We start from the raw sequence: 13,595 nt of genomic DNA, 5'->3' as shown, positions 1-13,595 counted from the left end.
CCTTCTAATTCAAAAATTCTATCATTTTGTTGTCATTCAAAAAAATGAGGAATTCCATAGAAAGGCATGAGTGACAGATGTTTTGAAGGCAATCTATCATGTGGAAAAGCATTGGATGGGTGATGTAGGCAAGGTGACAGAAAATAGAACTGCCCAACTAATAGATTAGATCCCGTGGGTCATTTAACGGCCAATTAGAAGACTTCAAACTCGATGGAACAAGCCAAGGATATGCCAATTTTGACAAAAATGGAAACACTGAGCCTAAGATCATTGATTCCAGTGTTCAGAGGATCTATGTTGATATTGCAGTGACAAATTTGGATATAGACCCTAGTAAAAAGAACACTGTTCCTTGGAGTAATGAAAAGCCTTGTAGTCTCAGCTCTTCTTATTCACAAGTCTTTGAGCTAGTCATTTATCTTCTCTGGATCTCAGTTTCTTCATTAAGTAAAATTAACAAGTTGGACTAGATAATCATTAAGGGCTCTTGGAACTCTGGCCTTCATTGGGTTTGATTTTACTATGTACAAGGTGTTACTGCAGGGGATACAAAGACGTATAAGACACCATAAGGACTTAATTTAATTGTATAGACAACGCTCATACCAGCATGCACACACACACACACACACACACACACACACACACACACACACACGCAAGCACCAAAAAAAAAAAAAATAGCAAGTACTAAAAAGGTTTATGGAAAGGAGAGATCACATCAAGCTGGGATGACAAGGAAACCCTCAGGAAGAAGGTAAGATTACGCTTTGGTCTTGAAAAACAGGAAGGATTTTGAAGGTAGAGGAATAAGAGATCATTTGAAATAACAAAAACAAAAGCAGAGAAGCAGAAAATCGTAAGATGTGTCTAGTGATTAATGAATTCATGTTAAATAGCTAAAACTTATCAATATTGCCCCATAGCATTTCTGGAACTGGGCTCAGAACACTAATTTTCTTACATAAAATAAAATCGTAACTCAGAATTAAGAACTGTATAGATAACCTCTATCATAAAATGATTTCCCCATAAAAGAAATCACCACTTGTCCAGTATCAATCTGGAATCTGTTTTTCCTTTAGTGTTTTATTATGCTATAAGTTTCACACTGACTTGATTTATTAAGCTTGAGAAGAAGGAAATTAAATAATTAAGGAGTGGCAGAATCCCAACTTGCCTTGATATTATTTTCATTTGAATCACTTTCAAAATCTAATTGCTCAAGTTATCATTTTGACATCAATCACAAACCAAAGGCTCATCAAGTATAACACATTAGAGGAAATGCAGTCCAGGTGTACCTGATTGTTCTCTGTGGAAGTCCTCTTGGCAAGGTGAATAGAAGGCTGGTCTTTGAGCGAGGAAGACCTGGGGCGGGTCCTGACTCCAAACCGTACTATTTGACCCTGGGCCAGTCATTTACCCCCTCAGTCTTCCAGGAAACACTCTAAAACCATAAGTTACCTAAGTATTACTGCATGATCAAGAAAACAACTGAGCATTAATTGGCATCTTCTATATACCAGGTATTTTGCCAGGTGCTAGAAATACAAAAGGGAAAAGCGCTCAGGCAGCTTATATTCCTGGAGGAAAAACAACATGCACACATGTAAATGAAACATGACACAAGTCTCCACGAATGGCTGGTTACAAAAAAGTATAGAAGACATAGGCAGAACACATGCAAGGTGATTTGAGGGGAGACCCTAGTGCAGAGTATGCATCGTGGAGCCTATGGACCCCTTCTCAGAAGAATGTTTTTAATTTTATAAAATAAAATATATTGGATTCAAAGGAAACATATTGAAAATAGCTACCAGAATATTCAAAAAACAAATTTGTGATGTAGTAAAATATCTAGTGGTGGATCTATTAACTAGAGTGAATTTGAATAATGAGCATAAAGGATATTTTAAAATATCTGTAGCAACTCTAACATGATATGAAAAATCACTGTAATTCCTATTAGTGACAAAGTCACATGTACTACTAATAATATAGTAATTTGTTGTCCACATTCACAATTAAAAGAAAAGATAAATTTCAGTGAGAGATTACAAAATAACCTCTGAAAACAGAGATTTAATTTTCTTTAAATTCCAGTTCACTGATCCCCTTAAATCTAATCAGGGACTCCTTGGGCAACTAATATAGTACCTGGCACATTTTTGTTGTTCAGTCATTCAGTCGTGTCCAACTCTTCATGACCGCATGGACTATAGCATGGCAGGCCCTTCTATCCTGCACTGTCTCTCAAAGTCTTTCCAAGTTCATGTTTATTGTTCCCATGATACTGTCTATCCCTCTCATCCTCTGCCATCTCCTTTCCCTTTTGCCTTCAATCTTTCCCAGTGTCATGGTCTTTTCCAGTAAGTCCCATCTTCTCATTATGTGGCCAAAGTATTTAAGCTTCAGCTTTGGCCTTCCAGTGAATAGCCTGAATAAATGCTAGTTAACTGACTGTGGATCCAGGTTAAAAACCCCTGCACTAGATCAATGGAAAGAAGCTTCCATATCGCGAGTTCCCTTCCACTGATGAAATCACTCAAATGATTCCTCCCAAATAAGTTACATGGAAATCAAATGTGTTCCAGAAATTCAAATATGTTCCCAGAAAGGTACTAGGGGAATTCTCAATTTAAAGAAACCCTTCTATAATCCCACAAACATTGATTAATCACCCTCCTACTATACGCAGATCACTCTATAAATCAGTTCCTGTGGTTTATCTGTTTTGGTAGGTCCTGTATTCTTAGAGTAAATTTTTTCTTTCAATAAGATCTTTTACTCCTGCTACTTCTCTTTGCCACTGGTTCAGTCAGAATATCTAGCATTTACAGAGACCTTCATAACAAGACATGAACATGTAATGAAAGAATCTACATGGGTTTCTGTAGAGGAGAAAAAATGTCTACTTTATTCACTTTAGCATCAGTGTTATGCTTATTATAACTCTAAAGAAGAAGATTTGGTCCTAGCTAATGAAAGGTGAAAAGATGTTATCCTCTCCCCATCAGCTCAAGAAATAGGTTGACAAGGAAGCTAATAAAAATTTTCAGTAGTTTTCATAATAAAAATGAATCAGCAGGAATCCTGGAAAAGCAATGAACAAGAAAGTTTTCCACTCAAGCTAAGTCATTGCAATTAGGACGTCATTGACTGGTAGAGCTGAGAGATATCCACAGTCTAGTCCAGGGGTGGGGAACCCGTGGCTTCAAGGCTACATATGACCCTCTAGGTTCTCAAGTGTGGCCATTGGACCGAATCCAAACTTCACAGAACAAATCTCCTTAATAAAAGGATTTGTTCTGTAAAACTTGGACTCGGTCAAAAGGCTGCACCCAAGCACCTAGAGGCCACATGTGGCCTTGAGGCTGCAGGTTCCCTACCTCTGTCTAAAGCTCTTTCATTGTATAGATTAGGAAACTGAGGCCCAGAGCTATGAAGTGACTTGTCTAAAGTTACATAGCTATTAAGTGGCAGAGCCAGAATGAGACCCAAAGTCACCTGACTCCTACTTCAATTCTCTCTCTGTGGAGTTTGATTCAGTTTTGTTTTGGTTTTTAGGTGATTGCTAAAAACCAGTTACAGGAAAAATCAGGGGCACCCTGCTCTTGAAAACATGGAGAACAAACTACAGGACTAATAATAACTAGCAATCACCAATAGTAACTAAAGAAAAAGAATATAATAGCCTTATGAAGTTCCAGGCAGGTGGGGGATGTTCAACATGACTAAAAGGCAATCTTCAATCTGTTCACGGATGTTCATTTATCAAACTTGTTACTAATGAAACAGGCTCAAGGAAACTTGCTCTGGATAGCTTATTTGGGCAACAGACTGTGAATCATGTGTTTTATCTTTTTATAACACGTTGACATTCAGAGTCTCCCTTTTTTCTAAAGCTTTAACCAGTTAAGCTAGCTTCAAGAGACGTGCAGGTGGTTCAGGGGTGTTAGTGTGACTTGCTAAATGAAAAATACCTACAAAAAGCAGAGACCAGAATTAAAGGGTTTGGTTTGGTTTGGGTTTTGATTTTTGGTTGTTTGTTTGTTTTTTTATCCTCCCTCATTTAAGGTAAAAAATATTTCCTATATGGTCATTCAGCGGTACAATGAAAACACATCCTTCCACAAAGCCACTAAAATTGACATTCCTAAAATACAAATTTATGGCACTCACTCAAAAAATCTTCAGTGGCTTCCTATTAACTCTCAGATAAAATAGAAAATCCTCAGCTGAACATTTAAATCCCTCTATAATCTGGTTCCCACCTACCTCTCCAGTCTTGTTTCATTTTAATCCCCTTTCAGTCACTGTCTGTTCAGTCAAGTTGGCCTAGCAGCTCTTTCCTGAAACCAGCATCCCATCTGCCTCCTTCTAAGGTGCCCGTGTCTGAAATACACTCAGATTCCATGGCTCCCCACAAAGCACAGCTCAGCCACTTCCTAAGTGTACTCTCTTTGTCTTGAAATTACTTTGTATACACTTTGTTTATGGTGTATATGTGTGTACGTAGGTGTATAAATACACACATATGTGTGTATTTGTATGTTTGTTGTTGTTCAGTTATTTCAGACTCATTGTGACCCTATGCAAAGATACTGGAGTGGTTTGCGACTTCCTTCTTTAACTCATTTTACAGATGAGGAAACTGAGGCACACTGGGTTAAGTGACTTGCCCAGTGTCACACAACTAGTAAGTGTCTGAGGCTAGATTTGAACTCAAGAAGATGAGTCTTCCTGACTTCAGGTCTGGCACTCTATCTACTACACTGCCTACCCAATTTAAGTGTGTATATACTATGTATGTATATATGTGTGTATACACACACACACACACACACACACACACACACAAAATATGTGTGTGTATCTCCTTGCCCTCTCTGCCACAGAATATTTGAGAATAAAGATTTTCGTTTTTGTCTTTATATTCCCAGTACCTAGCACAGTGCGATGTGCATGGTAGGTCGCCATCTGGCAAAGTAAATAAAGTGCTAGAATCCAGGGGTGGGAACCTGCAGCCTCAAGGACACATGTGGTCCACTAGGTCCTCAGGTGCGGCCCTTTGACTGACTCCAAACTTCACAGAACAAATCCCCTTAATAAAAGGATTTGTTCTGTGAAAGCTGGACTCAGTCAGAATGCCATATCTAAGAACCTAGAAGGCCACATGTGGTCTCAAGGCCTCAGGTTCCCCACCCCTGTCAGCCAGACCAACAGTCAGGAAGATCTGAATTCAAATCCTCAGACATTACTAGTTATGTGAGCCTTCGTAAATCATTTAACCTCTGTCTGCCTCAGTTTCCAAGAATATAAAATGAAGACAATAATAGCCTCTACTTCCAGGGTTGTTGTGAAGATAATACGAGATAATATTTGTAAAGTGCTTTGCAAATCTTAAAGCCCTATATAAATACCATTTTCAGACTTAATTTTTTTCATATTGCATTGAACATGTCAACAGAAAGATATGAAGTTTGAAGGTCTGATTTAAATTTGTACTTAGTATACAAACCTACTTAGTACATAAAAGTTAAACTTATTTTACTCTGAGTTTTATATACATTTATAATATATATACATATACACATATGTGCAGAATATATATTAGCTCAAGTTAAAGCTTTTACACAAGCTAAGCAATAGCACCAAAACAAATATATGCAGAGCGAGAGAGAGATCAGATAAAGCCAATAGAGAGACAAAAATTCTTCCTCTTGTATCTCTTCTCCTGGATCTAAATCAGACTGACTAATAAATCCCCCGAGTTGTGGAACCCCAATATCTGCATCTCTGTGTTAGCTTGGAGACAAAGCTTTCTCTATAGCTTTATTTTCCTCAAAGCACCAGAGAAATCTGGATTTGGTGTTTGATTTTTTTGGGGGGGAGTAGGCTTTGTGTTTGTCCCAATAAGTAGCTATCATAACATGCCTACTAACATATGCATGATTTCATTTCACAATCTTTCCTTCGATTTTGATCTTATGTCTAAAGTGAATCAAATTTTATTAGAATTCAACAAATATATGGAGCCCTTGCTCTGTGCAAGGCATTGTACTAGGCAGTGATGTGGATGTAGAGATGAATGGCACTGGCCCTGTCTTCAAGAAGTGTATGCTCTTGAAGAAGACATTGTCACTTTGGAGTGACTGTGGCTTTTTCTGTCCATGATTTTCTTAAAGGTAAAAATAGCTTAACTTTGATGGTCTAGGCTACTCATATGACTATAGCTCTGTAGCTAGAAGGGACCTTAGAAATCAGGTAGTCCAACCCCTCCATTTTAAAGATGAGGAAACTGAGACCTAGAGAGGTTAAAAGATGTGTCCAAGGTCAAACAGGGAGTAAAGTGATTGATTCCAAATCTCTGTAGCATTCTTTCTACACTTTCTGGTCAAAGTAGTTGTTTTTAATAGTTGAGTGTGGATTATAACTTGCAGGTTTCTTCATGTCTTGTGCATTCAATTTATATAGTCTCTGCTGTTGTTCAGTCATTTTTCAGTCATGTCTGACACTTTGAAACCCCCATTTGGGATTTTCTTGGCAAAGTTACTGGAGTGGTTTGCCATTTCCTTCTCCAGCTCATTTTACAGATGAGGAAACTGAGGTAAACAGGGTTAAATGATTTGCCTAGGGTCACATAGCTAGTAAGTATCTCAGGCTGGATTTGAACTCAGGAAGATGTGTCTTTCCAACTTCATGCCTGGCACTCTTATCTACTGCACCACCTAGCTGCCCTTATTTATATTCTATTGGGTCCCATAATGTCTAGACCATGTCTATAGAAAGAACCACTATGTTGATTCTTTTGGACCCAATGTATAATATTACTTTTATATTACTATAGAGACTTATGGTTATATCTACTTTTTCTGACACGCTGTTGTAAACTGCCATTTTGCAACCACGTTTTCCTATATCTTAAACTAATAATGTAATGTAATCATTTATAGTATTTAGGAGTGGCAGGGAAGAAAGACTTATCAACTGAGTTATAAATTTAGACTGACTGAGCCTTCATTTGCTATACATTTTTTACTATATATATTTAGTTATCCTGAGACCAGTTGCTTGAGATTGGTAGCTTTTAATATTATCAGTTACCATAGACTGGTCAAAATCTCATGCATTTTCATCTACTTCTAAGTGAATAGTGAAAGTATGCTTTGAGTAATATGAAAATTTGGGACTTCAGAAGCAGACACATTACAACCCAGTAATTTTGCTAGGCAGTGCCATGCAAAATTCTGTTTTCTTTATCAGCATGCTGTTTAGAAATTCATTCATTCATTTATTTATTTATTTAACATAGAGCAGCTTTATAATACTATGTTTTGCTCAGATATGCTTTTCTGAAATTATATCTTCAAAACTAGTCTCTGGAACCATCTTAAGTAAGCGCATAAATAGCTGAAAATTAGTTTCAGGACTGCCATGTAGTTGGCAACTCTCTTTAAGTTAGATTTGAATAACTTGTTTGTAGACATAAAAACTTCCTTCAGAAAAGCTCAGCTACATGTAAATATGCAAAGTTGGGCAGGGAGGAGATTAGGAGCAGAAAAGGAAGAGGCCTTTGGAAATTTTCAAATGTTAAGGATTTGAAAAGATATATGTGTGATAATTTTTTAACACAAACCTATGGGGCACATCCATAGTTCTTCCAAGAAAAGATTGTTTTCATGAGATGTGATTAAAAAAAAAAATCAAACTCTACAGTTCTTCATTTGTGAGAACAAGCAAGTAAAAAAAAAGCATTGAATGTGTTCTATGTTTTTCTCTGAAGTGACAGATTCAAGGATCAAACCTGAATGAAAGGGCATGAACATTGATTGACAAGCTTCCTATGCACTTGCAAGCTCCTGCCATCATCATTCCCATGGCATTTAATATTGGAGACCTTTAAGTCAATGGTGGCAGAATTAGTTATCATACTTGTAGGATATGTAGAAGAATCTTAACCAGAACCATCAAAGAACACAAATGTCACAAACTATTTTTGTGGGGAGAATAGAGAGATGTTGGACAAATATTAAAAAACAAAAAATAGGGGCAGCTAGGTGGTGCAGTGGATAGAGCACCAGCCCTGGAGTCAGGAGGACCTCAGTTCAAATCCATCACTCACTGACTCTGGGCAAGTAACTTAACCCCAATTGCCTCACCAAAAGAAAAAAAAGAAAACAATCATTTGGAGCAGCTAGCTGGCGCAGTGGACAGACCACCAGCCGTGGAATCAGGAGGACCTGAGTTCAAATACAGCCTCAGACACATAACACTAGCTGTGTGACTCTGGGCAAGTCACTTAACCCCAATTGCCTCACCAACAAATAAATAAATAAAAATTAGGTTGATTTCAAATGAGTTGAACTTTTGGACTCAAGGAGTAGTCATTAAAGAGAGTTCCCATTCAATTTGGAACATAGTCTCCAGGAGATTATCCCAGGGATCTTTGCTTGAATCCACACTTTTTAACGTTTTTATCAAGGAGATGGATGACATCCTTATCAGATATACACATGACACAAAACTGGAGTAGGGAGGGATGGCTAACACATTAGATAAACCAAGATCATATCAGGCCACCATTTTTGTTTAAGTATTTGTTAATATTAAAGAAGATACAATCACATCTACAAGTGAGCCATGCCATATTATTCCCTTGACCTGCCCTACACTTATTTGGGATACACAGAGACAGAGTCACAGGCTGATGCTAATGCTGCCGGCTTCTTCCAACTGGTGGGATCAGTGGGGAGCACATTGTGCCACAGCCAATCAGCAGCAGAAGTTACATCTTCCTTCCTTCTCCTCCTTCCCTCTGCTGATTCAACATAAGAATGCTATTGGCAGCAGCCTCAAGGTGGATAATATTTTCTGCAACATCAGAAATAGCAGACTACTTCAAGAACGACCACATCCTCCACTTACTTCTCAGCGTTTTCCGTTGAGGCTACATCTTTTTTTGAGAAGGAAAAGAGAAGAGGAAGGTTCCAGCTGGGGCCCAGCCATCCCTTGCTTGGGGAGTACCCCCAAATGTTCCAGTGTGGGTATATCCTCTCGTAATATGCTTCTAGTAATTCATCTCCACAAGCAAAGGCCATCCTCTTTTTATTTACTTATTTATTTGTTTTGGCTAGGCAGTGGGGTTAAGTGACTTGCCCAGGGTCACACAGCTAGTAAGTGTTATGTGTCTGAGGAATCCTCTTGAAGCTTATAGCTTACTCACTCTGGTGAGTGAGAGCATTGATGGCCTCTAACAGAGGCTGAAGGCAGGTGAATGACCAGGAAGAACTCCTAAGATGCTTTTTTATTTAATTAGAGGAGTGAGTTGTCAACACTATCCCCAATTCTGTGGTAACTGTTAGAAGAACTGGCTAGTTCTCTCTCTAGTGGACATCTTTACAAACTCAGAACTTCTGCTACTTAGTTCTAGGGTCAGTATAGCATGACAGAAAAGGAAATAGTACCATGACCACAGTAAGCATTAAGGGGAGAGTAGTTCACATATGGCACCATACAGTTTGAGTTAGTCCAGAGCTAATCTTCTAAATTTCCTAAAATATTACACATTTCTTAAGTAAGACACATATACAGAAACATTCTAGACATTCAAACTTTCCAGCTAAGTTTTTACTAACAATGAAGCAACTGTCCATGAACCTCAGAAACCTGAAAATAAACAACTGCCAGGGAATCTATTCATATTTCTGCTTGTTCATATCCTGATTCTCTGATTGCACCCGCCCTCTCCACCATGCTAATTAGCATTATCTTACATTTAAGCAGTTTTCAAATCCTGAGAACTTCTTTTCTTATTCCACAGCTGCTAGCTAGTGTATTAGGTCGTAATTTAAAGACTCTATTTTCCAAAAATAAAATGGCTGTTCTTTGAAGCTCAAAAGAAACAAGTTTTCTTTAGGGTTCTGATTTTAACAATGCCTCTCATTAAAAAAAAAAAAATTAATCTCATCTGCTACCAGAAGAGAGAGAACAGAACAGGGACAAGTCCAGAAGAATCTGCCACTGAATGATAAATTAAAACGCAAACATTTTAACCCTCATTGTAGCCCCCCGGCCTTTACTGCAGCTAAAGGGTCACTGCTTTGATCAGTCACAGCATATATGTGCTTAGAGGGCTTATTTACATTATTCACGCCCCTTGACCAGATATTTCATTGTGTGCTGTAATTTTCTCTTAATTAGGTTTTAAAGGGTACGAGTAAGAAGTTCAAGCTAAGCTGTGCTTTCTTTGATGTGCAGGCAATTTAATGATGGATTTAGCTTGAATCAAATTCAGATCCCTCCAAGAGGGGACTTACCCACTGATGAGGTATTAGGTCCAGCAGTCAATAGGATTTTCATACCCAAACTACTCTCATGAATGTTGTGATCATTACTGTATATGGCAGTGTAAGCCTGAGGCAAGGGGAGTCTTCATCCCTCTATTTTCACGTGTGCAAACATTTCAAGTGGACCATAAGGAATAGGGATGGGCCAAGTATCTTCATGGGGGGTGGGGGGGGTAAGGACTGACAGGTCATAGAGCCGTAGATCTAGAGTTGGAAGGGCCCTCCGAGACCTGGTTTAACCTTCTCATTTTACAGATAAAGAAAATGAAGTCAAGGGAGGTTAAGTGATGTGCCCGAGATCATAGAGTATCGAAGGCAAGATTTGAACCTAGGTCCTTTACCTCCTGGTTCAGTCGTTTCAGTCATGTCCAACTCTTTGTGACCCCCTTTTGGAGTTTTCTTGGCAAAGAAACTGAAGTGGTTTGTACCATTTCCTTCTCCAGCTCATATAACAGATGAGGTAAGTGACTTGCTCAGGGTCCTGCAGCTAGTAAGCGTCTGAGGTCAGATTTGAATTCACAAAGATGATTCTTGTCTCTGAGCCCCGCACCTATGTGCCCTCTTTGACTTCTTATCCAGAATTATTATACTGCTTAAAACAGAATGCCTCTTAATGATGTAAATGTGAGAATTATGCTTAATATTCCCAGCTTTCATTTAAAAGTTTATTTAAAAGCCTGCTTAATTTTCTGCCTGTCTTTCCTTTTAGTTTAACTTAGCATAGATACCTATGAAATCTACATAGATATCCAAAATAGTTTTATAGAAAAAATGACCTAAAGTACTTAAGAGCTCAGGATGAGTGTTTTAACCCAACCTATTATGTGATTTATTATGAAAAGAGTTTTCATAGCCATCATTCTACATCTTTTAAATCTTCCATTGGTAATCTTCTGTTACCTCTCATTTTGTAGATAGTAAACTTAAGGTAGTATGGTTGTCACTGTACTTAATACTGAGTCAGTGCAAGAGGTGGACAACTTTAAAATTCAGAACTTCTGTTACTTAGTTCTGGGATCCATTTAGCACTAGGAAAAAATAAAATAGCACCTTGACCACAGTAAATACTAAGGGAAGAATAGTTCACATAATTGCTCATGATTATATGGCACATTATAGTTTGAAATGTTCTTTCCTGACAACAACCCAGTAATGTAAAGAGTGAAAATGTTATTATCCCAGTTTTATAAATGAGGAAACTGAAGCTTTTGACTCCTTCTATAACACCTTGTTTCTCATAAATGTTAGTTGAAGATTAATTGAAGAAAAGGGGACTAGAAAATGAATAACTTGCAATGTTACTGATAGCAATAACAACAAAAAGTTAATTATTATTAGCAACATAGAAATTAGTGAACAAATTCATTTGTAGCCCTTGAGCTACACATGGCTTTTAGGAAAATCCTAGTAGAAAATGTTGCTCAAAATATGCTTTGTGTCTTTCCCCACATTCACTTAGACAAATGTTTTCTTTTTCCTGAGCTTCTTGCACTTGCTTCGAAGTTAGCAGAAAGGAGGAAGAGAAAGAGAATGCCTATCTACTGCATTATGTTTTTTAGTAGTTTATCATATGACTGCACTTGTTCATTTGTAAAGGGAGGGTCTTAGACTAGATCAGTATTTCTCAGACTTTATTTGTATAATCCAAGTGTTCTATGTAATGCAATTAGAAGTTCTCTGAGAAATGTTGATGTTCATAGTAGCTTCTCTTCTGAATTAGTGAACATAAAATTATATATGTATCAAAAACATTATGTATAGCATTTATATGAAAATATAATAACAATAACTTGCATTTATCTACATGACTACTATATTCCAGGCATTGTGCTAAATGCTTTATTATCTCTTTCTTCCTCACAACTGGGCACACAGGAACTGAGGCACACAGAGGTTAAGTGACTTGCCCAGGGGCACATAGCTAGTAAGTGTCTGAGGTTTGATTTGAACTCAGGTCTTGACTCCAGCCCAGGGCTTTAGCCACTGTTCCACCTAGCTGCCTATTCATATTTCTGTTTTGGTCCCAAATTTCCCTAAATCCCAGGGCCATGCCATGCCTCCCCCCCAAATTTCACAGATCAACATGTATGGGAGTCTCAATATAGTTCAAGACAAATTAGTTTGGGAAACACTCTACTAGATGGTTTCTGAGGACCCTTGTAGCTCAGAGATTCCATTCTAGTTTCATTAAGTCATTTCGTGCTTAAAACAAGTCTGTTAGCTTGGCAGAGCAAGTATTATAATCTCTATTTTACACATGAAAAAACAGGCTGAGGCTGATCTTCAGTGATCAGCTATGTTGGCTATCTTGCTATCCTGGCGTACTTATAATAAACTCCTTTTAATTCTGAAAGGAAGAAAGGAAGAAAGGAAGAAAGAAAGAAAGAAAGAAAGAAAGAAAGAAAGAAAGAAAGAAAGAAAGAAAGAAAGAAAGAAAGAAAGAAAGAAAGGAAGGAAGGAAGGAAGAAAGAAGAAAGAAAGAAAGAAAGAAAGAAAGAAAGAAAGAAAGAAAGAAAGAAAGAAAGAAAGAAAGAAAGAAAGAAAGAAAGAAGAAAGAAAGAAAGAAAGAAAGAAAGAAAGAAAGAAAAAAAGAAAGAAAGAAAGAAAGAAAGAAAAAGAAGGAAGGAAGGAAGGAAGGAAGGAAGGAAGGAAGGAAGGAAGGAAGGAAGAAAGAAAGAAAGAAAGAAAGAAAGAAAGAAAGAAAGAAAGAAAGAAAGAAAGAAAGAAAGAAAGAGGAAGGAAGAAGGAAGGAAGGAAGGAAGGAAGGAAGGAAGGAAGGAAGGAAGGAAGGAAGGGAAAGAAAGAGAGAGAGAGAAAGAAAGGAAAGAAGGAAGGAAGGAAGAAGAGGAGAGGAGAGAAGAGAAAACAAAAAAGAAAAGGAAAGGAAAGGAAAAAACAAGTCCAGAGAGGTCAGGGAATTTGCCAAAGGTCACACTGGGATTCAGTGGTATAACTGGAACTACAGCCCAACGCTTAGATGCCAGGAACTATGTACCCCTCCCCCTTGCTTCCTTTTGTCCAGGGTTAAAGGGCACAAGACATTCATTTCTCCTCTTTATGGAAATAAATCAATTTCACTGTTGATACTTTATCTCCCAGATTATTTTCAGGATGTGATTAATTATCCTTTAAGTACAGCTTTAATTTCTTAGAATTTCTTTTTTTTTCTTTTTTTTTTTTTAGTGTAACAGACCCTCCTTGTCAGTGCCAGTTGAGAGTAGAGTCCACCAGTTATAAGGA

The 13,595-nt window shown here is 37.7% G+C and overlaps 1 protein-coding gene across 2 annotated transcripts in view; it reads left to right on the top strand.

Annotated features, from left to right (window-relative positions):
• SPATS2L (spermatogenesis associated serine rich 2 like) overlaps positions 1–13,595 on the top strand; it is a 234,027-nt gene that overhangs the window by 171,356 nt on the left and 49,076 nt on the right. The gene's annotated exons all lie outside the window — the stretch shown is intronic.

The sequence above is a fragment of the Phascolarctos cinereus genome, unplaced genomic scaffold (assembly GCF_003287225.1).
Source record: "Phascolarctos cinereus isolate Bilbo 61053 unplaced genomic scaffold, phaCin_HiC Scaffold_726;HRSCAF=1367, whole genome shotgun sequence".
NCBI classification, from domain to species: Eukaryota; Metazoa; Chordata; class Mammalia; order Diprotodontia; family Phascolarctidae; genus Phascolarctos; species Phascolarctos cinereus.
The sequence above is the reverse complement of the archived record's forward strand: the minus strand, read 5'-3'. Positions and strand labels throughout refer to the sequence as shown.